The sequence below is a fragment of the Moschus berezovskii genome, chromosome 18, assembly GCF_049115385.1.
Source record: "Moschus berezovskii isolate FMDL1 chromosome 18, NW_MosBer_1.0, whole genome shotgun sequence".
Taxonomy (NCBI): domain Eukaryota; kingdom Metazoa; phylum Chordata; class Mammalia; order Artiodactyla; family Moschidae; genus Moschus; species Moschus berezovskii.
Window position 1 is genome coordinate 60,882,294 of NC_142477.1, and position 13,110 is coordinate 60,895,403.

Genomic DNA, 13,110 nt, shown 5'->3' on the forward strand with positions numbered 1-13,110 from the left:
TGCCCAGGTATGTGGAGGGAAAGCAGCTGGTGGGGGCTTTCCCTGGGGGTTGGAGACTGGCAGGAAGTTCTGCCAGAAGGTCTGAGATCTCCCAGACACCCTTATCTGAAGTAATCTTAAGACATTTATCCCATTCTGCCTTTTAAAAATGCCTCTCTCTCCTCTCAGACTTCAAGTTCCTTCAGACTGGTCCATGCCTGTGCCTTATTGATCACCGCTTGTGTTTTATTCACTACTGACTGTGCTGGGCTGGTTGTTAAATGTTTCATTTATTTTCCCTGGGAGGAGGGATGCTGGGATTTCTTGTAGTCTATGGAGAATGCAGATGTGATCTGTGAGGTTAGGGGACCAGGGCTGTACTGCCCATCCTAGTGCCTTGTGTCGCAAAAGAATCTGGGTTGTTGATTCTAAATGTATGAGAACTGAAGCATATATGTCTTCTCTTTAGTTGCTATTGTCTTCTCTGCCTAGTCCTCCTCCGTGCCAACTCAAGCCTCCTCAGCTGTTTCCTTTTCTTTAATTGCAGAGCTCTGTTAACCTAAGTACATTATAGTTGATCTTTTCCTCATTCTCCCCAGATTTACCAGGCTGGGGTGACATTACAGATTTAGAAGGGTGTCACCTGAAGTGATGTGTTGGAGGAAGAAGCTCAAAGCCCTGAAACTTATAAATGTTTCTAAATGCATGGTTCATTTCAGTGTCTCAGAATACTATAATTGCTATATCATGATGACATAATATGGACAGACCCTTTTATCTGCTGCTTTTTCCAGTTCTAATTATCGTGCTGATAAAGTTGACACTTACCCTCCCCACCCACAAAGAGACAAAAAAACATCCTTGGGGATAGAGCCCACTTGCACCCAAATGAACTGTCTGCCTTACTGAGGCGCTCCTTAGAATGCTGTGTTTGGAGCTTTTGTGTTTAGGATTTAACCAAGGTCTTTCCCATTTGCAGTCATGGAGTGCTGGTTGTGAGAGTAGCTTGCCTTTCAGAGGATGGGGTTGGAATGAGGTCAGGCTCCTAGTTAGAGGGTTTGTGGCCTGTAGACTCTTTCCTACTTCTAGTCTGTTGATCTGTCCCTCCTTGTGGGGAAATGGTGGTCTGTTTCCCATTAGACCTATTTAGTCTTTTAGTCTAATAGGCCCATTAGTCTATTTCCCATTGGGTGGTCTATGAGCTGAGTCAGTATCCAGTGGTCCTGAGTAATGGGATTTATTCAGAGGAAACTAAAAATGGACACACTGCACTCCTTATACCTACCGTAGAACCCGAACCTCCACCCTCACCAAAGCGCTAGAGTTGGGGGTGGCTTTGGCACACAAAGAGTGGTCTCTCATGTTATCTTTTCCTGGGGCTTGGGACTCATCAAAGAGCTCCTAAAAAAAAAGACTTCCTTTTTGAGAATATAACTAACCCAACACTATAGTAACTCTGTGTTCCTGGGAATCTTTTTAAAGAACTCTGTAGTCCCTTGGACTGCAAGGAGATCCAACCAGTCCATTCTAGAGGAGATCAATCCTTGGTGTTCATTGGAAGGACTGATGCTAAAGCTGAAACTCCAATACTTTGGCCACCTCATGCAACGAGTTGACTCACTGGAAAAGACTCTGATGCTGGGAAGGATTGGGGGCGGGAGGAGAAGGGGACGACAGAGAATGAGATGGCTGGATGGCATCACCGACTCGATGGACATGAGTTTGGGTGAACTCCGGGAGTTGGTGATGGACAGGGAGGCCTGGCGTGCGTGATTCATGGGGTCGCAAAGAGTCAGACACAACTGAGCGACTGAACTGAACTGAACTGAACTGATAGGCTAATTATTGGCTTCTGATTCTTGAGCAGGCATGCACTTCACAGATCATTCTGATCTGCCCAGAGTCCTTGTGCATTTTCAGCCAAGTATTAACCATTTGAATAAATCAGGACAGACTGGTGTACATTGGGGTACAAGATAAATCCTGAAATCTCAGTGGTGTAATACAGCAGTGAATACTCACTTGTATAAAGTTTGACCTGGATTGTGTGGCCCTCCTTAATCTTGTCGCTACACTATTTGGTGGATTCCAAGGTTTCTGCTGAAAGGGAAAAGAGGATTGAGGAGGCGCATTAGCTTTTACTGTTTCAGCCCAGAATGACCTAGTCCATTAACTAGAACTAAGTACATGGCCCAGTGGAACTGCAGGCAAGGGAGGGAATGCGAGGAAACAGAGGCACGTGGGGCATCTGGTGAGCTCCAACCAGTTCTCTCTGCCACATCATTCTTACCCTCACGTGCCTGTAACTTGGAATGTAAAAGCAGGTCATCTTGCTCTAAAAGCTTTTCAGGTTTTGCGAGTATCAGGGACTCTCTTGAATGGCGTCCAATTCCTGGTTTTCCTAGAATAGCAGGTGATCTTGATTTCCCCACGAATCATACTGACTGACATACTCGGTACCCATTGGCACACCCTCGGCTGGAGGATCACTGCCAAGGTGTGTTGTTTGCTTCGGCTCCCACCCCTCCAGGAGGGGTTTTACATGTGGGAAATTTATAAAGCATGCTCACAACTCACTCCATCCTGGTATCCAGGCCCATTTGCAACATGACTTTGTAGTTTCTCTAAGACGTGAAGTCTGTTCCCCTCCCCTTGAGCCGTGGCTGGTGCTGGGACTTGCTTTCAATGTGGCTGCAGTGACAGGCACGCTGTGGCTTACTGAACAAGCTCAGGTCCGTCTGCTGGGCGATGGCCCTATTGTCTCCTTCACCTCAGGCAACATTCTGCCAACCCCCAGAAGCAGAGCTGCCCCACTGATGGCAGCTGACACACAAGGAGGTCCCGGAGCCCAGCCTCCACTGCAGCCTGTGGGACTGTGAACCTCAGGATGGTTTGCAGCCAAGCAACGGCTGACTGACACACCAGGGGTCAGTGTGCTCGCAGTGTGTATGTATATGCCAGCTGTGTTGTTTGCAAACTAAAAATTTAATTACATATTACTTTAAAAGGATGAAATATGCATGTGAAAATGAAGAAAAATTATTTCTATGAAAACTAAATGCTTTGTAAAGACTTGATAAAACAAGTACCTTTAAAAAATTTCAAGTAAGATGTGGTGAGACATCTATAAAAAATGGAAAGTCATGAAGAATGTGATAGATTTTACCCACCAATTTTTGCACATATGTATATATATATATATATATATATTAAACATTTTTAGTCCATATTGATGAACTGAATCTGGACATCATGTATCATTAGATTTTGAGGGGAAGGCTAAGGTTACTGAATAAAGATGGCTCATGATAATTTGTTGGCTTAAACAAGATGGAGTTTTGGAGAAGGAAATGGCAACCAACTCCAGTACTCTGGCCTGGAAAATCCCATGGATGGAGGAGCCTGGTAGGCTACAGTCCATGGCGTCTCAAAGAGTCAGATACGACTGAGCGACCTCACTTCACTTTCTGTAAGTCTGTTACCTCCATTATATTTTATTTAGATTTTACAAATCACAAGCAGAATGAAGGTTCCATAATTTCTGAACTTTGTTGCATAATATATATGATATCAGACTAAAAAAAAAAAAAGAAGATGGAGTTTTATTTGCTTGTTTTTTTCTATGTAGTAATCCGAGGTGGAAATTTCTAGGTCAGGGAGAAATTGGTCTGTGCAGTCATTCAAGGATCCAAAATGTTCATCATTTTGTTCTGCTGACCCCCAAGGCCTCCTTGTTACCTAAATGGAAAAAAGCATGTCATTGGTTTTGGACACAGAAGAAGACAGAGGGTATGAAGAGGCATAACCCATATCCAAAGACATCAATCACAAGACGCACCCTCACTTCTACCAACTCTGCATTGACAAAAACTCAGTCACGTGACCATGTCTGGCTATAAGAGAGACCAGGAAATGTGTGGTTTTGGGGCAAAAACATGCTGAGTTAAAATCCTTTTATCCTCTAAAATGAGAGGATGTATTTGGGTCCAGGGGTGGCAGTTTGCAGCAGAGTGATGTGTCATAAATATGTTTCTTGCAAGAAGGATGATGGGAAGCTTGAATTAATGGACCCATATCCAGTGGGAAGTCTATGGTGGATTGATCCGCAATTCTATATTTTAAAGTAAAATAACACATTTATGATAAAAATGTATCTATTCATGACTTATCTCAATTTCTTCAAATTAATTTTCCAGTTATAATGGTCCTGCTTATGATGGAGATAAGGACATTTTATTCTTTCTGTCTCTTGGTTCTTCAATATCTCTCTTTTGTTTGCATTTTTGGTGGGGTCAAGAATATGTCAGACTAGTTGAGTGTCTAGATATCATTTTGAAGTGATATCTAGTTTTAAAGTTGCTGTTGTTTAGTTGCTCAGTTGGGTCTTACTCTTTGCAACACCTTGGACTGTGGCCCACCAGACTCCTCTGTCCATGGGATTTCCCAGGCAAGAATGCTGGAGTAGGTTGCATAAAGTAGCCTCTTGTTTTTAAAAGAAAATGCAGAGTTAGCTCAGTGCTTGAGATGTGGCCAACTGCCTAAGAGAAGGCAGGAAAAAGAGGCATGTCTCAATGCACCCACTCCCTGGTCAGTACCAAAGAGAAGATTAACATCAAAGATGGAGAGAGGGTGCTTCCCACATCCAGTTCTGCTTCCACATGATGCCTGCTCCGCGGGTACAAATGACTCCATTTATCTTGGGAACCGAGGACAAAAGAGCTTCATTTCTGGCCACTCAGCGAACTGTTGGAAGGCCCTGTGAAAGCTGCTCTCCGTGAGTGATCCTTCTGCACCCAGAGGAGCCATGCCAAAGATGGGAAGAAATGGGTGCTGGCCCCTGATTGAGCACATGTCGTGTGAAACTCCTGCAGTTGGGCACTGGCTCCCCTAACCTTGTCCCTGAGCCCAGAGGACCTGGGTCCCAGCTGCTCCCAATTCGGGTGAGTACCTCTGCCCCTTCTCCTTGTGTCTGATGCTTCTCAGGAATCCTTAGCCTCATCACTCAACTCCCTGCTCTTTGCCTCAGTTCACACCGGTGGGCCTGACTCTGGAAAAGTGTTTTAAAATAAAGGAACATTTTCTAACTTGAGAGGAAGTCTTATTTTTCTCCATTTGGCTTAAAAGTGATAATGTCAAAGAGTCCGCATTGATATGTAGCAACAGGATATTAGACATTTTCCGAGCTCACAGAATGTGAGAGAATGGGGTTCTGGTGAGTCATCTTCTAGAATCTGTCCCGTATCTGCTCAGTACCCATCACACGGGGCTGATCTGGTAGATATTGTTTATTAAATGCAGGCTTCTTCTTTTTTCTTTATTAGATAAGGAAAAACATGTAGGACACTGCTTCAGGAAGCCAGGAATTAAAATTGCCAGGAAGCCTGGAATTAAAATTTGTACCCTCCCCAGTATAGAGACACTAATAGCTGCTCTTTCTGAATACCTACTGTGTGCCAGACACTGAACTAAGAGTTTCCCATGTATCATCCCATTCAATCTCTGCAAGAGTACTGTGATCATTGTCAGCAGCTTACAGACGAAAGTGACGTAAGAGTCAGGAGAAGTTCCTTTCCTAAGATATCCAGCTATCAAGTCATGGAGCTGATGTTCAAGTCCAGTTTTCCTCCTCATCACAACACAGGATGAAAGGCACACACAGCAGTACTTATTCCAGAAAAAAGAAAGGGTGAACTGCATTATTCAGCACTCCCAGAAAAGAAGTCTGGCTGTCTGGCTCATTTTGTGGGGGTGGTTGATAAGATATGAAAAAAAAAAAAAGGCAGATGATATTCTCTGACAGTGTAGGTGTGACTACTACCCCTGTGCTGAGAATAAGTAGCCCCACACTGCCCCACCCCTGTATTCTGTAGTACAGGGTCGAAGCGCACACTCATCGTCCCCAGCCCTGGCTTGTTTGTGGTCCTTGGCATCTTGGCTCTGGTCAGAGACTTCTCCATAAAAGGTTCTGCCGGGGCACTGGCTTCCTCTGCACAGGACGCCTGGGCCCGATTCATCAGCCTGTTCTCCAGCTTGAAACCCACTAAGAATGTGTCACTTCCGAATTTCCCTGTAACCTTGGGGTTTAGGAATGTCAGTTGTTTTTTCCTGTTCTTTCTGAAAATCTCTGTTTTGAATCAGACAGGAAAAGGCTATTTAGGTGCTCACAAGATTTATTAAAAGCACTGTCTGGGTTTGGTAAATGATTGCAAGTGATCACAGTCCCCTTCCACTCTGGACCTCACAGTTACAAGGGCATCAGGATTGGAGTGCAAAGGTGAGGGCTGAGATGGGCCGGAGAAGAAAGACACAGGACCTATGGGAGCCCCCTGCTGTGCCCTGTGGCATCCTGCTCTCGCCTCTGAGGCACTGAAGTTGCTGCCTCTCTCGTCTGTCTTCCCTGGGTCTGCGACTCCTTGAGAGTGTATGTGACTTTTACCAGGTGATCAACAAATGTTTATTTAATGAATGAGCAAGTGAATGAGAGTTTTTTAATTCAGGCTAAATAAATAAATATTTCAAAACCTGCTTTAACTCCCTCTCTAGAACCGATAGACTGGGGAGCAAGGCATTTGGTTTGATATTTATATGCCCAGAGCACTGCTTTACTGTCATGCTCTAACAAGGTTTTCATTCTTGACTTCCTCTGTGATTCTAACTGAACTGTCCTGGGGTGGGCCTACGGAAATCGGTACCTTTAAAAGAGCTCCCTCGGAGTTTCTGTTGAGCAGTCAGGGTTGAAAATCGCCACTCTACATACACTTGGAGGAATTACTACCTTATGGCTGATGGAGCATGTGGGTGAATTACGTTTTGCAAAATCTGAACCTTGTGGGAAAAACTTGTTGGCTTCCAAACACTTACCCAAAGACAAGAGCCAAAGAGACAGAGACATTGTCTGGAAGCTCCGGTGCTCAGCTCTGCTCTGATTCAGTAACTGCTCCGCTATAGGATGTCTCAGCAGACACTTAACTGATGCCCTCAGGATTCTCCTGAGAGCCTCAGCATCTTTCCTCCATTAGCTTCCCCTCGTGATGTTCTAGTCTAAGAGCAATGACGTATCGGAAAACCTGAAAATGTGTTAAATGGACAGACACAGCTTCCTGGTGGATACACTGAACTGAGGGCACTGGGTGTAGGAATAAATATATAAGTCTCTCTTGCTCTGAACATGGAGATTTGAATTGTGTTAAGATGCTAGGATACGTGTGTAAGTAGTCAGTGATGGAGTGAGGGCTATGGTTGCTTTTCTCAGGTTGTTATAATAAGGTTTTCTGTCTTCACTGATTTCTGACTCCATGTGCCCTGTGATGGAGTTTGTACATAAGACAGCTTAGGTCAGCTTCCTTTTTGCTGTGTGCTGGGGACAGGGTAGAAGAAAAAGCAGGAAGTGGACAGACAGCTACATTCTTCTTTTGCCTTTAGAACTCTGTGTTCCTCATATGTCTGTATCTAGCCCACCATTTCTTCTTTCTTTAATGATTTAAAAAATGAATTTGGCCTCATGCTTTTACCCTGTGTCATTTTAGTGAAAAAGAAGGGTGTGTACAGATGTCACTGCCCTGGAGTTCCTGGAAGCAGGCTCATTATGTGCTTTTCCAGGGAAATTTGCAGAGAAATGGACCTTTATAGATGCTCAGAAGCATTCCTTACGTGAGTTTGGCTGATAGTTTTACACACAGGAATTTTGATTAGTTGGTATCCGGAACCGTAAGCAGTCTAAGATTTCGCCCTCTTGCAGTTTAATGAATTATCTGGCCACAGTTGTGTGGATGCCAGCAGAGGCTGGAAATTCCTGCTGCTGCTGCTGCTGCTAAGTCGCTTCAGTCGTGTCCGACTCTGTGTGACCCCATAGACAGCAGCCCACCAGGATCCCCTGTCCCTGGGATTCTCCAGGCAAGAATACATGAAAGTGAAGTCGCTCAGTTGTGTCCGACTCCTAGTGACCCCATGGACTGCAGCCTACCAGGCTCCTCCGTCCATGGGATTTTCCAAGCAAGAGTACTGGAGTGGGTTGCCATTGCCTTCTCCGAGAAATTCCTGAGTGAGAGACAAAGAACTTGATTACTCAGAGCATTAGTGGTGGCCAGAATATTGGCGATTTCTTGTACACTTTCTCCAAGCCTCAGTTCTCATCATGTGATGCAAACAGGACAGGGTGACATGTGCACATATAGGAGAGGACCTCGGAGCTTAAGGAACTCGCATCTTTTACTGAGGGCAGTAAGCGTGCTAATCCTGTGTGCCAAAGGGCCTCACACTCTCTATCTCCCAAGGCTCTTCCCTAAACAAAAATCCCTGCAAAGGTATTCTCAAACAAAGGCAGTCTGTGCCTCTGTTTGCAAGATGCACAGAAACACCAGGCACGCCTAGAGGACTGCCTCCCAAGAGTGAGTCAGGGGCACGAGGAGGCACTCACAGAGGCGCAGATACAGCTGAGCACCGAGCGAGACGGTGGACTTCGTGAATTTCCTTGGATCCATCTTGAGTTTAGTAGGTGAGTACCCCCGTGGATCAGTGAGCATTTGCTATGTAACAGACACCCACAACTTAATAGTTCAAAACAACAACCATTTTATTTAGCGGGTCCTGTTGTCTTCACATGCTGGCAGTCACAGGGTTCCAGGAGTCACAAGACAGCGAGCCCAGCGTCCACGCACTTTCCAAGCTGCTGCATCTTGGTTGCTAGCATCCCATCAGCTTCTGTGGCTGCTTTCACAATCTTCCATGCTCCAGAGCTCCGCTCAGTTCCTTCCACCTTATCCTCCAGGTCCTAGCTCCTTAGGGAGTCCACCCTGTGGTCTCGCTGCACCCCTATCACTTCCACCCCCGACCCAACTTCATTTCATCATATTCTTTCCTAGATCCTGAAATTAATTAATTACTGATTCACACACACACACACATATTTTTTGGCTGTGCTGGGTCTTTGTTGCTGTGCACAGGCTTTCTCTTGTTGTGGCAAGTTGGGGATTCTCTCTTTTTTTTATTGGAGGCTAATTATTTTACAGTATTATATTGGTTGGTTTTGCCATACATTGACATGAATCCGCCCCGGGTGTACATGAGTTGCCCCTCCCGAACCCCTCTCCCACCTCCCTCCTCCCCTTATCCTCCCTCTGGGTCATCCCTGCACACCAGCCCCGAGCATCCTGTAACATGCATCGACCCTGAACTGGCGATTCGTTTCACATATGATAATATACATGTTTCAGTGCCATTCTCCCAAACCATCCCACCCTCACCCTCTCCCACAGAGTCCCAAAGACTGTTCTATACATCTGTGTCTCTTTTGCTGTCTCGTATACAGGGTTATCATTTGCATCTTTCTAAATTCCATATATATGCGTTAGTAGGATACTCTCTAGTTATGGTGTGTTGGCTTCTCATTGTATTGGCTTCCCTTGTTGCAGAGCATGGTGCATGGGCTCAGTAGCTGCAGTACACAGGCTTAGTTGCCCAGTGGCATGTGGAATCTTCCTGGATGAGGGATTGAATCTGTGTCCTCTGCATTGGCAGACAGACTTCCAACCACTGAACCACCAAAGAAGTCCAGCTTATTCATATATTAAAATAAAGAGGTACAGTAAATATATATGTATATAAATAAACAACAAAAAAGTTTTCTCCAGCCACAAAGTAAGCTCTCGAGGATAATAACATATCTCCAGCACCAAGAAGAGCCTGGAGAGAGCTGGTGTCAATAAAAACCTGTTGGCGAATGACCTTCCAGGACCATGGATTTGGGCACGTGCTGTGATTCATGGGGTCGCAAAGAGTCGGACACGACTGAGCGACTGAACTGAACTGAACTGAACTGATAGCAAGCTCCACTGGAGAAGGAAATGGCAACCCACCCCAGTGTTCTTGCCTGGAGAATCCCAGGGACGGGGGAGCCTGGTGGGCTTCCGTCTATGGGGTCACACAGAGTCGGACACGACTGAAGTGACTTAGCATCAGCATCATAGCAAGCTCCAGGAGTTGGTGATGGACAGGGAAGCCTGGTGTGCTGCAGTCCGTGGGGTCGCAAAGAGTTGGACATGACTGAGTGACTGAACTGAACTGAACTGATGGGAATGGAGAGGCAGAGCCAGGAAGACACATGCCAGCCACCTGATGGTGGTCATGATGGGAAGGCAGACATACAAAGCCAGAGACTCTGTCATCAGACCCTCACCTGCCAGAGGACAGAGACTTCCAAACAGTGACCGTGTCTCTTCCTTCAGCTGAAGAATGGTTCTATTGGTTAGGAGTCAACTTATTATGGAATTTGCTGGCATTTTAAGGAAGGCAATCCTTTTATTTTTTCCCGAGGGGAAGAGCACTCTACATTTTTAGGATTTGGAGGCTTAGGAAAAATAGCTGAAGGATTTGTGTTGCTTTATCTTTACACTGTCTCTTGGCCTTTATATAAATCATCCCCAGCCTTAAGTCCCAGGGAGGATTGATAATGAGGCTGTTTTCCTCTTCTTTATTCTCACTTTTGTCTTTGGTTTATTTTTTAAAAATTTATTTTAAATTGGAGGATAATTGCTTTACAATGCTGCATTGATTTCTGCTGTACAACAGGAATCAGCTGTAAGTATACATTCCTCTCCCTATCCTCCCCCTGTGGGTCATTACAATTTGCTTTATTTTAAGTTTCACAGTTGTGGACATTAGGGAGACCTGGATATGTTTGTCAGGGCTTAACCATGTCTTCAAGTGTTCATACTTCACTTCTGGAACCAAAATCTGTATTAAAGAAGCAGAACCAGTAGGAGCTCTATACCTGTATATTTATGTGTCTGTAAAACTGTATCTCTATCTATGTCTGTGTGTGTATGTATCTACCTGTCCATCTATCTACTTATTTAATACGAGGAATTGCCTTCTATAATTGGGGCTGGCAAAGCAAGTCTGCAATCCATAGGGCAGGATCCAGGACTGCAAGATCACAAATGGAATTCACAGAATGAAATGCCTCTCTTTGGGGGAAAGTTTTAGCTCTGCCTTGGAGGTCTTTTGGTTCATTGCTCAGGCCCACCCAGATTCTTCAGGGTCATCTCTCTTACCAGAGTCAATCGATTAGAGACTTCAAATGCATTTTCAAAATACCTTCACAAAGAGATCACCAGTCCAGGTTCGATGCAGGAGACAGGGTGCTCAGGGCTGGTGCACTGGGATGACCCTGAGGGATGGGATGGAGAGGGAGGTGAGATGGTGGTTCAGGATGGGAACACATGTACACCCATGGCTGATTCATGTCAATGTATGGCAAAACCCACTACAATATTGTAAAGTAATTAGCCTCCAATTAAAATAAATAAATTTAAAAAAATAAAAAAATAAACCTATCTTGGAAAAAAAACAAAATGCCTTCTCAGCAACACCTAGATTAATGTTTGATTGAATAACTGGGACTGTAGCCCTGCCACACTGACACATTAGAAAAGCTGTCATGCGGAGCCTGGAATGAGGTGTAGGGTAGAAAAGGAGCCTGACACGGTCTGAACGTAGTCCTTGGTCCTTCCCTAGGGACTGAGGAAGAGTAAGTTAATTCAGTAAACTAACAATTTTCTAATCTATTAATCTGCAAATAGAATAACAGTCTATGCCAATTGTGACCACATGAAAAAGACCAAGGACTGTTGGTGAGACTCTGAGAAGCACTGAGCTTTAAAGAGCCAGGGATTGGGAGTTGGCAGGTGGCAAACAGCCTTGGGGGCTCTGGATGGGTGACCCATCTCTCTTGTTTCACGGGGACTTGTTCTCAAGGCTTGAAGATACCATACTGCCTTCCTTTTCTCTCAGGTTCCTCACCTGTGCTGTGCTGTGCTTAGTTGCTCAGTCACGTCCAACTCTTCGTGATCCCATGAACTGTAGCCCTCCTGGCGCCTCTATCCACGGGGATTCTCCAGGCAAGAATACTGGAGTGGGTTACCATGCCTTCCCTCAGCGGATCTTCCCAACCCAGGGATCAAACCCAGGTCTCCTGTATTGCAGGTGAATTCTTTGCTGAGCCACCCGGGAAGCCTCTTCACCCATAAGTAATTATTATTCCCAACAACAATTTAGCTTAAGCTTTGTGCATTGCAAAATTCTGCATCTCCATGTACATGTGTATTCACCCATGCACACACGTGTGATGCTCCACACATGTGCATTTACACACCAAGAATTCCTGCAGTTCAGACAAAAGCAAAATTTGAAATGGGATGTTAACGTCAGTCATCTTAATAACTGGGGTGACTTCGTGTTGTTTGCATTGGGTGCCATTCAACTGTGGGTCAGAGGTCGGGGGTGTGTACTGAGATTCCTTTCTCAGACAAGGAATACCTCCTGGGCCCTGGGAAGCTCCTATCCCCCTTCTTCTGACACCTCTAAATGCTCCAACTCCTGTTAAAATTTTATTAACAACAGAAAAAATCTTCCTTTTATTCAATATTAGAAAAAATCTTCCTTTTATTCAATATTAGAAAAAATCTTCCTTTTATTCAATATTAGAAAAAAGTTTATGAAGAACACTCAAAAGAGATAAGGAAGTAAGCAAGATGTTCATACCAAAAGGCCAACGGCAGATTAATTCAGCTCTTTTTCAGGTTTTGATGAAATGGGAAAGCCTTTGTGGAGGCTCAGTGGGTAGGAGGAGCCCCACTTCTTGGAGAGATGAGAGTTGAAAGATAGTAGAAGATTGAATGGGGCACTGCTGCCTGGCAATTTGGTGGAGATCTGGGCCAACCAGGCTATGACACAGAAATTTCAAGAAGTTCTGCTGACTTTTGCTTTTTAAAAATCCCCTTTCAGAAAATAATAATTATAGTAATGTTTGGTCAGTCAAAAGTCCCTGTTATATTATCATGAATTTATATCAACTTTCTTCAAGTTTCAAAGGGAAGTTGACTATGAACACAGCTCTTTCTTCTTGGCCTGAAGCTCCCAGAAGTAAGTATATATTCATGCTGGTTGTGGGACGTTTTGGCAAAGCCATCCCAGGATTTCCTCAGGGGACAGAAAGAGAGTTAAAGTTCTACAAAGGTAACCTTAGAGCAAAGTAAGCAGGAAGCTGGGCCGGGATGGGCCACTGGGCCTCACAGAGGTGGGTTCTGCATTGTAACATGGGATAATGGAGGAAAGTCTGCTCTTCTGAGCGTC